The sequence below is a fragment of the Pseudophryne corroboree genome, chromosome 9, assembly GCF_028390025.1.
Source record: "Pseudophryne corroboree isolate aPseCor3 chromosome 9, aPseCor3.hap2, whole genome shotgun sequence".
In the NCBI taxonomy this organism is placed as follows: Eukaryota; Metazoa; Chordata; class Amphibia; order Anura; family Myobatrachidae; genus Pseudophryne; species Pseudophryne corroboree.
In genome coordinates, this window is record NC_086452.1 from 121,372,301 (window position 1) to 121,384,564 (window position 12,264).

Consider the following 12,264-nt stretch of genomic DNA (forward strand, 5'->3'; position numbering starts at 1 on the left):
GTTTTTGAACATGTTTAATTTCCCAGATCAATTGGGACTGTAGATTGCTAGTGTACGGTAACAATCAGCAGATCTGCAGACTGTTTCTAGTAAACTGATGAGTCTTTCAAGATTGGCAGATCTGTTTAACTGAAGATGATCTGCAAATCAATGGGGAAAAAAATATGTAACGTATGAGCAAAGTAATGGTGCCCATATACACTTGTGCGATATTGCGCTTCGATATCCCTTGAAGCTCCCCATGCACAAAATTGCATCGAAAGTGTGTTTTTTGTGTGCAATTGATGCGCATACAATCTTGAGATTTATCGCATGCCCCTTGCGACCAGGGTGGAGGGGAGTGTCCAGGAAGTGAGCTAAATACCTCACAGATCGCACATCGCAGTGCCATAAATCGAATGAGGTAGAAAAAGCATGCGATTGTACATGCGATCCAATAAATATTAAGTGAGATGTGAGATTTGACCAGCGTGCCCGAGCATTACATTGGGGGACACATTCGATGTGCATACAATCCTGCGATTTATCGCACCGATGAGGTCAATATCGAAAGATTGTACCAGATATCTCACAAGTGTATGGGCACCATTAGATGGACTGGGGATACAATAAATCTGGGGGAAAAAGATCACAGGATCTGTGAAACAATAAAATTGTGATTGCTGATGTATGGGCCCCTTTAAGCTGGGCATACACTATACAATTATCTGTCAGATCTGGCTAGTTGGAATGAAAATGTGGTAATGGATGAAAGCAAATGACAAACGACCATTTGCTCCAGAATACTGGAAAACGGACAAAAACTGTCAATCAAACTGGTTAAATCCGTGATTTATTTGTGTTTCTATATTTCTGGTTGGGGCGCTCTTCTTCTTTTCTTTGTATGTTTGGTTCTCTCTTTTTCCCCGATCCCGAATTTGGAAAAATCATAGTACTCTTTGTAGCTTATCCTGTTTTTTCTTAATCAGAAAGTCTGTATTTTTTGCAATCTTTTCAGTAATATTTTTCTCCAAAGATGAGAAGGTGGGTAGTTTACTAGAGGGTTGTATCAAGGTCTTAAGAATTTAAATTCTCTCATTCACTTCCTTCAATTTCTCATTCCTTTACTGTAATATTAATGTCATGAGTGAGAGAGAACATGAATCTAGAATGGTGTTCCATTCTGGTTGAAAGTTTTCAAAGCAGTCTTGAAATGTGGCCGGTTTGTTCATCCTTAGACCTTTAGGTATTTGTTCTGCAGAGTATTTTTATAGGGTGGCTATTTCCCACCATGTGGTTTTACTTCAAAAACCATTCACAGAGTCGTTCCAATTACTGCACATCACCTCTTTTGCATTATATTTAGCATGCATATACGAGCATCACACTAAATGGTAGAAAGGAGGATGAACAAACTTGGAACAGGAACCCAACACTCAACCAATCATTTAGATAAGTATTTTTGGGCCTCGGTCATTAATTCCTTCACTTATTAGAACACAAAAGCACCATCTTCTTCACTCACACTTTTTCCTACTACTGAAAAGGGAACTGCCGCCAAACTCTGCATGAGGGTAAAGAGCAACTGCCCCGCCTCCATGCCCATGCCACCATGCCCTCAGCCTACACACTGCAGAATCGGCCACATGGTCAGCAGTAATGTCTTTGGGGTAGCATGTTTAAAAACCAGGAGACCCGACTGGATCAGGGGAAGGGGTCATCGGAGGAGGGTACACACTTGTTTAATGTCGGACATACCGGTCGGTTGGGAGTCAAGCTGCCGTGGATTGGACAAGTGTGTACCCACATTAAGGCTTAAAAACAAACAGTGTTCACAAATTTCACAAATCCCTGAGCGCCTAAGGGTGTCCATGAGTGCAATGTGTGAGTCGGACGATTCTGACAATGTAAACGTATCAAAGCCTCCTTCCACCATTTCTGAACCCTCTTCAAATGTGATTAGTAGAAAAAGTAAGGATGGTAATGGTTTACAATCAGACATGGAAATTGATGATACTACTGTAGAAGTGTAACAGGATGGGGGGGGGGGGGGGGGGGGGATTTGTGTATCCGATGCCAAGAAGGATATTGATTATGAATGTGTTTGCAAAGAAGTAGTTAATCAAATTAAGGAGAAGTATGTTGCTTGTGTCAAAGTAAGGGAGCCACAAGTGGCAGCAGTTATTACCAGTGATAACAACCAAGACAAAAAAAAAAAACCACCTCTTCTGTGTGGAATTATTATTAACCAAATCCTGACATTTGTCAAAGCATCTGTACCATTTAGGAGGTCAACGTTAGTAAAGGTAGGGAACGTTAACCATCTAGGTATCTCCTCCCTGTTGCGTCATTTGCAGCAAATTTGTGCAAATTTATAAAAATCTGAAAAATCTTGTTTAAATAACAAACAGTCCTATCAGTTACCAGCACATGCAATCTCCACTGCCAACACCATTATATAATCAACCTCCTCATTAATGAACAGAGGGCAGGTAGTCCTGAGATAACCTCTATGCAAAGGCTAACCGATTCCTACCCTATCTAGGATTCCCAAGAAGAATGATTCCATACTAGGCTGCTTCTGCTGAGGGTGTGACTACATCCCAGAAGAGGACCAAGACGACTAGTAGTTTTAAACAATAACTGACTATGAAACAAGATTTACACGAGGAAAAAAGTATGACAGAACACATCCTGTTACACTATATTAGCTTTAGATCTGCATCTAATATCCACCATCAATGCATCTGGTTTTAGGCCATTAGTTGAGGCCATGTGTCCCCGCTACCAATTTCAGCTCTATTCATTTTACCAGAACAACAATTCCTCACCTGTACCGGGAAGTTTAACAAAAATAGGATTTTAATTACCTACCGGTAAATCCTTTTCTTGTAGTCCGTAACAGATTAATAGTGCGGGCTGGCTCCTCCCTCTATGCCCCTCCTACCAGACTCAGTCTAGAAACTGTGCCCGAGGAGACGGACATACTTCGAGAGAAGGAAATACACAGATAGTGGTGAGATTCACACCAGCTGACACATAACAAAAAGGAAAGCCAAGCTAATCAACTTTAACGATTCAGTAACGGCTGAACCAACAATACTTAACCAAGTAACAATGCAGGAATATGAAGCACTGGGCGAGCACCCAGCATCCTCCACGGACTACAAGAAAAAGATTTACCTGTAGGTAATTAAAATCCTTTTTTTCTGTTACGCCCTAGAGGATGCTGGGGTCCAAATTAGTACCATGGGGATGTACCAAAGCTCCCAGTGCGGGAGGGAGAGTGCTGAGGTTCCTGCAGAACAGATTGACCAAACTTCAGGTATTCAGAGGCCAAAGTATCGAACTTGTGAACTTAGCAAACATGTCCGACCCGACCAAGTAGCCGCTCGGCAAGGTGAATAGCCGACAACACCCCGGGCAGCCCCCCACGAAGAACCCACTTTACGGGTAGAGTGGGCCTGAACAGATCTTGGACATGCCAAACCTGCCGTAGAATAAGCATGCTGGACAGTAAGGAATTTTTTACCAAGTGGTAAAGAAGGATCAGGCGCTAATAGGTGTTGTGTTTCTAATGCTGCTGCTAAAAATTTGGGGTAGTCACACCCAAAAATACATACAAATACACAAACACAATAGCAGCGCTAACGGAATAATTAACTAGTGAATAAGAAGGATTGAGTGAAAAAAACTGATCACAATTTAATTAGACATAATATTAAAACACATTAAAAAACAGTAAGCCTGATCCAGCGAGAAATTGTCTGCTTAGAAGCAGGACACCCAAACCTGTTGGGATCATAAAGGACAAATAGCGCGTCTGACTTCCTGTGATGAGCAGTCCTCTTCATATATCTTCAAAGCCCACACGACATCCAAGGACTTTGAAAGAATCGAGGTGTCAGTAGCCACTGGCACCACAATGGGTTGGTTGAGAAGAAAAACCGACACTACCTTTGGAAGAAATTGCTGAGGCGTTCTCAGTTCAGCTCTATCTTCATGGAAAATCAAATAGGGGCTCTTGTGCGACAATACCCCTACTTCAGACGCACGTCTTGCAGATGCCAATGCCAACAGTGTGACTGCCTACCAAGTAAGAAACTTTACAACCACCTCCCATAAAGGTTTAAACCAATCCGATTGCAGGAAATGCAGCACCACATTAAGATCGCAAGATGCCGTAGGAGGCACAAAAGGTGGATGGATGTGCAGAACTCCTTTCAAGAATGTCTGAACCTCAGGGAAAGCAGCCAATTGTTTCTGGAAGAAAATTTACAAGGCCGGAATCTGGACCTAGAGCCCAAGCGTAGGCCCATATCCACACCGGCTTGCAGAAAAAGGAGAAAACGTCCCAGTTAAAACGCCACCATAGGAAACTTCCTGGATTCACACCAAGACACATACTTTTTCCAAATCCGATGGTAATGCTGAGATGTTGCCCCCTTCCTAGCTTGGATCAGAGTAGGCATGACCTTGTTCAGAATGCCCTTCCGAGCGAAGATCCGGCGCCCAACCTCCATGCCGTCAAACGTAGCCGCAGTAAGTCTTGATAGGCGAATGGACCCTGTAGTAGAAGGTCCTTGCGAAGAGGAAGAGGCCTCGGATCCTCCAGCAGTAATGCCAGAAGATCTGCGTACCAAGTCCTTCATGGCCAGCCCAGAGCAATGAGGATCGCCGGAACACTTGTTCTTTGTAGTAGTCCGAAAGGACTGCAGTGACGGCGTATAATAAGATTTCCTAGCTGTTGCAGCTGCGGAGGGAAGAAATGTCAACTTACCCGCAGTCGCTGTGGAAACCAACGCATCCAAAGCGTCCCCAAATAGTGCCTGACCTGTGAAGGGCAGGATCTCCACACTTTTCCTGGGATTCTGCATCTGCAGTCCATTGGCGTAGCCAGAGTACTCTGCGTGCCGATACTGCCATGGAAGTAGCCCTTGCATTAAGCAGGCCAATGTCCTTCATGGACTCCACCATGAAACCTGCAGAATCCTCGTAAAAACAAATCAATGTCACTTATATCCATAGTGGGCCTTAAAGCCACGCCTGTAGCAGTGTATAGTGATTTGAGCGTAGTCTCAAACTTGCGGTTAGCAGGCTCCTTTAAGGCAGTTGAACCAGGGACAGGTAAAACCACCTTTTTTGACAACCTAGATACAGAAGCGTCTACCATAGGTGGGTTTTCCCACTTCTTTCTATCCTCTGCAGGGAAAGTGAAAGCAATGAGAATTCTTATAGGGATCTGGAATTTTTTTCTCTGGGATTTCCCAGGATTTTCAAACAAGGAGTTTAACTCCTTAGAAGTCGGGAAGGTAAGCAAGGATTTCTTATTAACTGTAAAATAAGATTTCTCTACCTGCTCAGGTACCTTGTCAGAAATATGCAAAACATCCCTAATGGCTTCTATCATCAGTTGCACCCCTTTAGCAAGGGATGAATCCCCCCCGTCCCCCCTGCATATCCCCATCACCGTCCCCTGTATCAGAGTCGATATCAGTGTCTGCTTACATTATCTGGGCAAGTGTATGTTTTCGCGGGTATGTAGGTAGAGGTTTAGACGAAGTAGTGGGTGCTGAATACTTCAAACCCTCTACAGATTTTCTCAAAAACTGCGTCTCATTGTCAGTATGTGACATCCTAGTTTCATTCTGGGATATCATTCCCCTTAAAGAATCCACCCATGGGGGTTCGGATTCAGACAGCTGAGACAGTATATTGCAGTTCTGAGTACATGGAATAGACTCCCCAGGAGAAGATAAACACAGCACAGGACACAGAGTCCTTAGACATGGTAATGTGGATATACACTTACACACACAGGAAAATGTCAGACATAGTTTCCCCCAGAGCACCTTCAGAGAGTCACAGAGTATAAGGAGCCAGCCACACAGCGCCCCTGTAGGCAATTATTATGATAAAAGCCCAGCGCTGACTAACTAACCTTAATAGGTTAATTAGTACTACTATCACATTTCCCCCCCTGTCTATAACACCCTGGTACTGCAGTGTTCTAGCTGGAGTTACGTGGACGGCAGCGCTCCCTGTCAGCTTCTTCCTATGATCTGCAGGGAGAAAATGGGGCTGGTGAGTGTTGGATCCGCTCTGAGAGAAAGCCCCGCCCCTACTAATGGCGCGCGGCTTCACGCACTAATTGTTTATACTGGCCTGAGGTTTCTTTGTGCTAACAGCGGGATTAGCCCCTGTTAGCTGCGTGACCAGTGTAGGGTGTATCCTCGCTGGCTCAGGACGCCCCTCAAAGCGCCTACACAGTGCGTTGCTGAGCCTTCCCGGAGTGCAGCCTGTCAGAGCTGCGCTCCCATTGTTGTGCCGCCATACCCGCCGGCGACCCGCTAACCGGGACGTCGGCGCTGTACACACCACTCTTTCTTCTGGCTCTGTTAGGGGGTGGCAGCCGTGCTGCGGGAGTGAGCGGTCGCCTCGTGGGCTTGCGATCAGCACCTTCAGGAGCTCAGTGTCCTGTCAACGGAGTTGAGAACTTTTAACTCTTCAGGAAGTTGGTTCCTACTCTCATGCAGTTCTATACTTCTGTGCCAGTATCCACAAGTCCAGTGGTTACCAGATATACCTTCCTGTGTTCTCAGGACCCGTGGCATTATTGCTTGTCTATGCACACACCACGCCGGAGTTCCCTCCAAAACCAGCTATGGACGTCGCCATGACAGTTCCTGGTCAGCTGACCATCCATGGTCCAATCTGTATTCACCTCTGCATCATGTGAGCCGCTCATCCACTCAGCTGTAAGCACTGGGTATAAGTTCCAGGTCTCAAGCACTAGCAAACTGTCAGTGCTTCGGTGTCTCTCAGCCTGGAGTGAGCTCCAGAATCTCCTGCTGGTAATAGACTCTGTGCAAGTTACCATCCCCCGCACTGCCTGACTCCCTGGATGATTTAAAGGGCCATCGCTGTCACTATATCGTGGCAGCTCCAGATTCACTGGAAGTCCTCCAGTGATCCAGAGGGACTATCCTATATCCCTAGTGGCATTTGCAATTGTCATCTCACGCACTTCCTGACTTCCTGGATGATTTAAAGGGCCATCGCTGCCACTACATCCTGGCATCTCCAGACTTACTGGAAGTCCTCCAGTAAACCAGAGGGACAGTCCTATATCCCTAGCGGTCTTAGAGACTTTGCTAGTTCTTGCCAGCTTCCCGTTCTCCACTGCGCAAGGTAGCGCACCATAGTTTCCGGAAAACCTGCCATTGCTGTCTACAACATTGCAGTATCCATTGTGCAGAACCACCGCATCCCAGCTACTGGGAAACCAGCAGTGCCGACACTGCACTGTACAGCACATAGAATCCCCATTGCTCTACCTCAGCTGCCCAGCGTTTGGAAACCTGTGTTGCCGACGTCCTCCGCTCAGTCCACAAGTATTGCTGACATCCTCAGCTTTGGTTACAAGTATTGCTGACATCCTCAGCTTCTGCTACAAACATTGCCGAAGTCCTCAGCTCCGTCCACAAGTATTGCTGACGTCCTCAGCTTCTGCTACAAACATTGCCGACATCCTCGGTTCCATCCACAAGTATTGCTGATATCCTCAGCTTCTGCTACAAACATTGCCGACGTCCTCGGCTCCGTCTACAAGTATTGCTGACGTCCTCAGCTTCGATTACAAGTATTGCGGACGTCCTCATCGTCTGCTACAAGCTTTGCCGACGTCCTCGGCTTCGTGTTCAAGTATCACTGACATCCTCAACTTCATCTTCAAGTACTGCTGTTGTCCTCAGCCTCGTCGGCAGCCATCACACTGGTTCCAGCCAGTGATCTGTGATTTTCCTGCATTGCTGATCCTCCCAGCATTCCGTCAACTCACCAGTTCTCACGTGACTCTCCATTAGGTGACAACTCAGCTACCTATTGCACTGGTGGCTTCCACCACCAGTGTTCCAGTACCCATAGCTGGTCACCTTTCCTCAGAGTACACTGTCTGACTGCCACGTCTGGACGAGCAGATCGTTCACTAAGCCAGCCCGATTCTGCTCACTGCGTTCAAGTCCAAACCCAGTGTCCAGTACTAGTCTGGGTTCACAAATAACCTCAGCCCTGACAAACTGCAAGGAAAGGTCCATTTGCCATGCCACCAAATGAAGCAAGAGGTAGTAAACAGGTGTAATTACACCCTCTATATGGTTCAGAGACTGAAGGAACAGCAATTAACCATCCAGGCATACATATCAAGACATGAGATAGGGAAAGGGGGGACATGTTACCTTAGTCCAGCAGAGTGAAGAATACTCTGTTTTATGCAAGCTACTGAAACCATTTGAAATTTTGTAACCAATGAAGTGAGTTCAGACACTGAGAGCCTTAGGTGATTCCCTTAACCAATTATTTTTTCACCACAAAACCGCTCAGAAATTGTTGGGTTCTTTATTTACTTATTAAAGTTTAAAAAGTATTTTTAATAATATATTAAAATATAATTTTTTAAAAATATCTAGGGTGTGTTTTGCACTCCCATCCTCCCCATGTCAATAAGCCCCATTATAATTTCCACCCAAAAGGCAAAAAAAGCCAGAGTGGGCGTAAATCCTGATAATACCCCCAATACACACACACCTCCTTAGTAGTAAAATAACACATTTTATACCCCACATTACAAAAAATAAGAATTTGCTTACCGATAATTCTATTTCTCGTAGTCCGTAGTGGATGCTGGGAACTCCGTAAGGACCATGGGGAATAGCGGCTCCGCAGGAGACTGGGCACAAAAGTAAAGCTTTAGGACTACCTGGTGTGCACTGGCTCCTCCCCCTATGACCCTCCTCCAAGCCTCAGTTAGGATACTGTGCCCGGACGAGCGTACACAATAAGGAAGGATTTTGAATCCCGGGTAAGACTCATACCAGCCACACCAATCACACCGTACAACCTGTGATCTGAACCCAGTTAACAGCATGATAACAGAGGAGCCTCTGAAAAGATGGCTCACAACAATAATAACCCGATTTTTGTAATAATAACTATGTACAAGTATTGCAGACAATCCGCACTTGGGATGGGCGCCCAGCATCCACTACGTACTACGAGAAATAGAATTATCGGTAAGCAAATTCTTATTTTCTCTGACGTCCTAGTGGATGCTGGGAACTCCGTAAGGACCATGGGGATTATACCAAAGCTCCCAAACGGGCGGGAGAGTGCGGATGACTCTGCAGCACCGAATGAGAGAACTCCAGGTCCTCCTCAGCCAGGGTATCAAATTTGTAGAATTTTGCAAACGTGTTTGCCCCTGACCAAGTAGCAGCTCGGCAAAGTTGTAAAGCCGAGACCCCTCGGGCAGCCGCCCAAGATGAGCCCACCTTCCTTGTGGAATGGGCTTTTACAGATTTTGGCTGTGGCAGGCCTGCCACAGAATGTGCAAGCTGAATTGTACTACAAATCCAACGAGCAACAGTCTGCTTAGAAGCAGGAGCACCCATCTTGTTGGGTGCATACAGGATAAACAGCGAGTCAGATTTTCTGACTCCAGCCGTCCTGGAAACATATTTTCAGGGCCCTGACTACGTCCAGCAACTTGGAGTCCTCCAAGTCCCTAGTAGCCGCAGGTACCACAATAGGCTGGTTCAAGTGAAACGCTGAAACCACTTTAGGGAGAAATTGAGGACGAGTCCTCAATTCTACCCTGTCCGTATGAAAAATTAGGTAAGGGCTTTTATAGGATAAAGCCGCCAATTCTGAGACACGCCTGGCTGAAGCCAGGGCCAACAGCATTATCACTTTCCATGTGAGATATTTTAAGTCCACAGTGGTGAGTGGTTCAAACCAATGTGATTTTAGGAACCCCAAAACTACATTGAGATCCCAAGGTGCCACTGGAGGCTCAAAAGGAGGCTGTATATGCAGTACCCCCTTGACAAACGTCTGAACTTCAGGAACTGAAGCCAGTTCTTTCTGGAAGAAAATTGACAGGGCCGAAATTTGAACCTTAATGGACCCTAATTTTAGGCCCATAGACAGTCCTGTTTGCAGGAAACGACCCAGTTGAAATTCCTCTGTAGGGGCCTTCCTGGCCTCGCACCACGCAACATATTTACGCCAAATACGGTGATAATGCTGTACGGTTACATCCTTCCTGGCTTTGATCAGGTTAGGGATGACTTCATCCGGAATGCCTTTTTCCTTCAGGATCCGGCGTTCCACCGCCATGCCGTCAAACGCAGCCGCGGTAAGTCTTGGAACAGACAGGGTCCCTGCTGGAGCAGGTCCCTTCTTAGAGGTAGAGGCCACGGGTCCTCTGTGAGCATCTCTTGAAGTTCCGGGTACCAAATCCTTCTTGGCCAATCCGGAGCCACGAGTATAGTCCTTACTCCTCTCCTTCATATGATTCTCAGTACCTTGGGTATGAGAGGCAGAGGAGGGAACACATACACTGACTGGTACACCCACGGTGTTACCAGAGCGTCCACAGCTATTGTCTGAGGGTCCCTTGACCTGGCGCAATACCTGTCTAGTTTTTTGTTGAGGCGGGACGCCATCATGTCCACCTTTGGTTTTTCCCAACGGTTCACAATCATGTGGAAGACTTCTGGGTGAAGTCCCCACTCTCCCGGGTGGAGGTCGTGTCTGCTGAGGAAGTCTGCTTCCCAGTTGTCCACTCCCGGAATGAACACTGCTGACAGTGCTATCACATGATTTTCCGCCCAGCGAAGAATCCTTGCAACTTCTGCCATTGCCCTCCTGCTTCTTGTGCCGCCCTGTCTGTTTACGTGGGCGACTGCCGTGATGTTGTCTGACTGGATCAGCATCGGCTGACCTTGAAGCAGAGGTCTTGCTAGGCTTAGAGCATTGTAGATGGCCCTTAGCTCCAGGATTTTTATGTGAAGTGATGTCTCCAGGCTTGACCACAAGCCCTGGAAATTTATTCCCTGTGTGACTGCACCCCAGCCTCTCAGGCTGGCATCCGTGGTCACCAGGACCCAGTCCTGAATGCCGAATCTGCGGCCCTCTAGAAGATGAGCACTCTGCAACCACCACAGGAGAGACACCCTTGTCCTTGGTGACAAGATTATCCGCTGATGCATCTGAAGATGCGACCCGGACCATTTGTCTAGCAGATCCCACTGGAAGGTTCTTGCGTGGAATCTGCCGAATGGGATTGCTTCGTAAGAAGCCACCATCTTTCCCAGGACCCTTGTGCATTGATGCACTGAGACTTGGCCTGGTTTTAGGAGATTTCTGACTAGTTCGGATAACTCCCTGGCTTTCTCCTCCGGGAGAAACACCTTTTTCTGGACTGTGTCCAGGATCATCCCTAGGAATAGAAGTCGTGTCGTCGGGATCAGCTGCGATTTTGGAATATTGAGAATCCAACCGTGCTGGCGCAGCACTATCTGAGATAGTGCTACTCCAACTTCCAACTGTTCCCTGGATCTTGCCCTTATCAGGAGATCGTCCAAGTAAGGGATAACAAACTCCCTTCCTTCGAAGGAGTATCATAATTTCGGCCATTACCTTGGTAAAGACCCGGGGTGCCGTGGACAATCTAAACGGCAGCGTCTGAAACTGATAGTGACAGTTCTGTACCACAAACCTGAGGTACCCTTGGTGAGAAGGGTAAATTGGGACATGTAGGTAAGCATCTTTGATGTCCAGAGACACCATATAGTCCCCTTCTTCCAGGTTTGCAATCACTGCTCTGAGTGACTCCATCTTGAATTTGAACCTTTGTATGTAAGTGTTCAAGGATTTTAGGTTTAAAATTGGTCTCACCGAGCCGTCCGGCTTCGGTACCACAAATAGTGTGGAATAGTACCCCTTTCCCTGTTGTAGGAGGGGTACCTTGATTATCACCTGCTGGGAATATAGCTTGTGAATGGCTTCCAATACTGCCTCCCTGTCTGAGGGAGACGTCGGTAAAGCAGACTTTAGAAAACGGCAAGGGGGAGACGTCTCGAATTCCAATTTGTACCCCTGAGATACCACCTGAAGGATCCAGGGGTCCACTTGCGAGTGGGCCCACTGCGCACTGAACTTCTTGAGACGGGCCCCCACCGTGCCTGAGTCCGCTTGTAAAGCCCCAGCGTCATGCTGAGGACTTTGCGGAGGCGGGAGAGGGCTTTTGTTCCTGGGAACTGGCTGTTTGTTGCAGCCTTTTTCCTCTCCCTCTGCCACGGGGCAGAAATGAGGCGCCTTTTGCCCGCTTGCCCTTATGGGGCCGAAAGGACTGCGCCTGATAATACGGCGTCTTCTTAGGTTGAGAAGCTACCTGGGGTAAAAATGTGGATTTTCCAGCAGTTGCCGTGGCTACCAGGTCTG

At 46.9% G+C, this 12,264-nt stretch overlaps 1 protein-coding gene across 2 annotated transcripts in view; it reads right to left on the reverse strand.

Annotated features, from left to right (window-relative positions):
- Positions 1–12,264, reverse strand: part of TDRD5 (tudor domain containing 5) — a 602,913-nt gene that overhangs the window by 437,127 nt on the left and 153,522 nt on the right. The window lies entirely within an intron of this gene.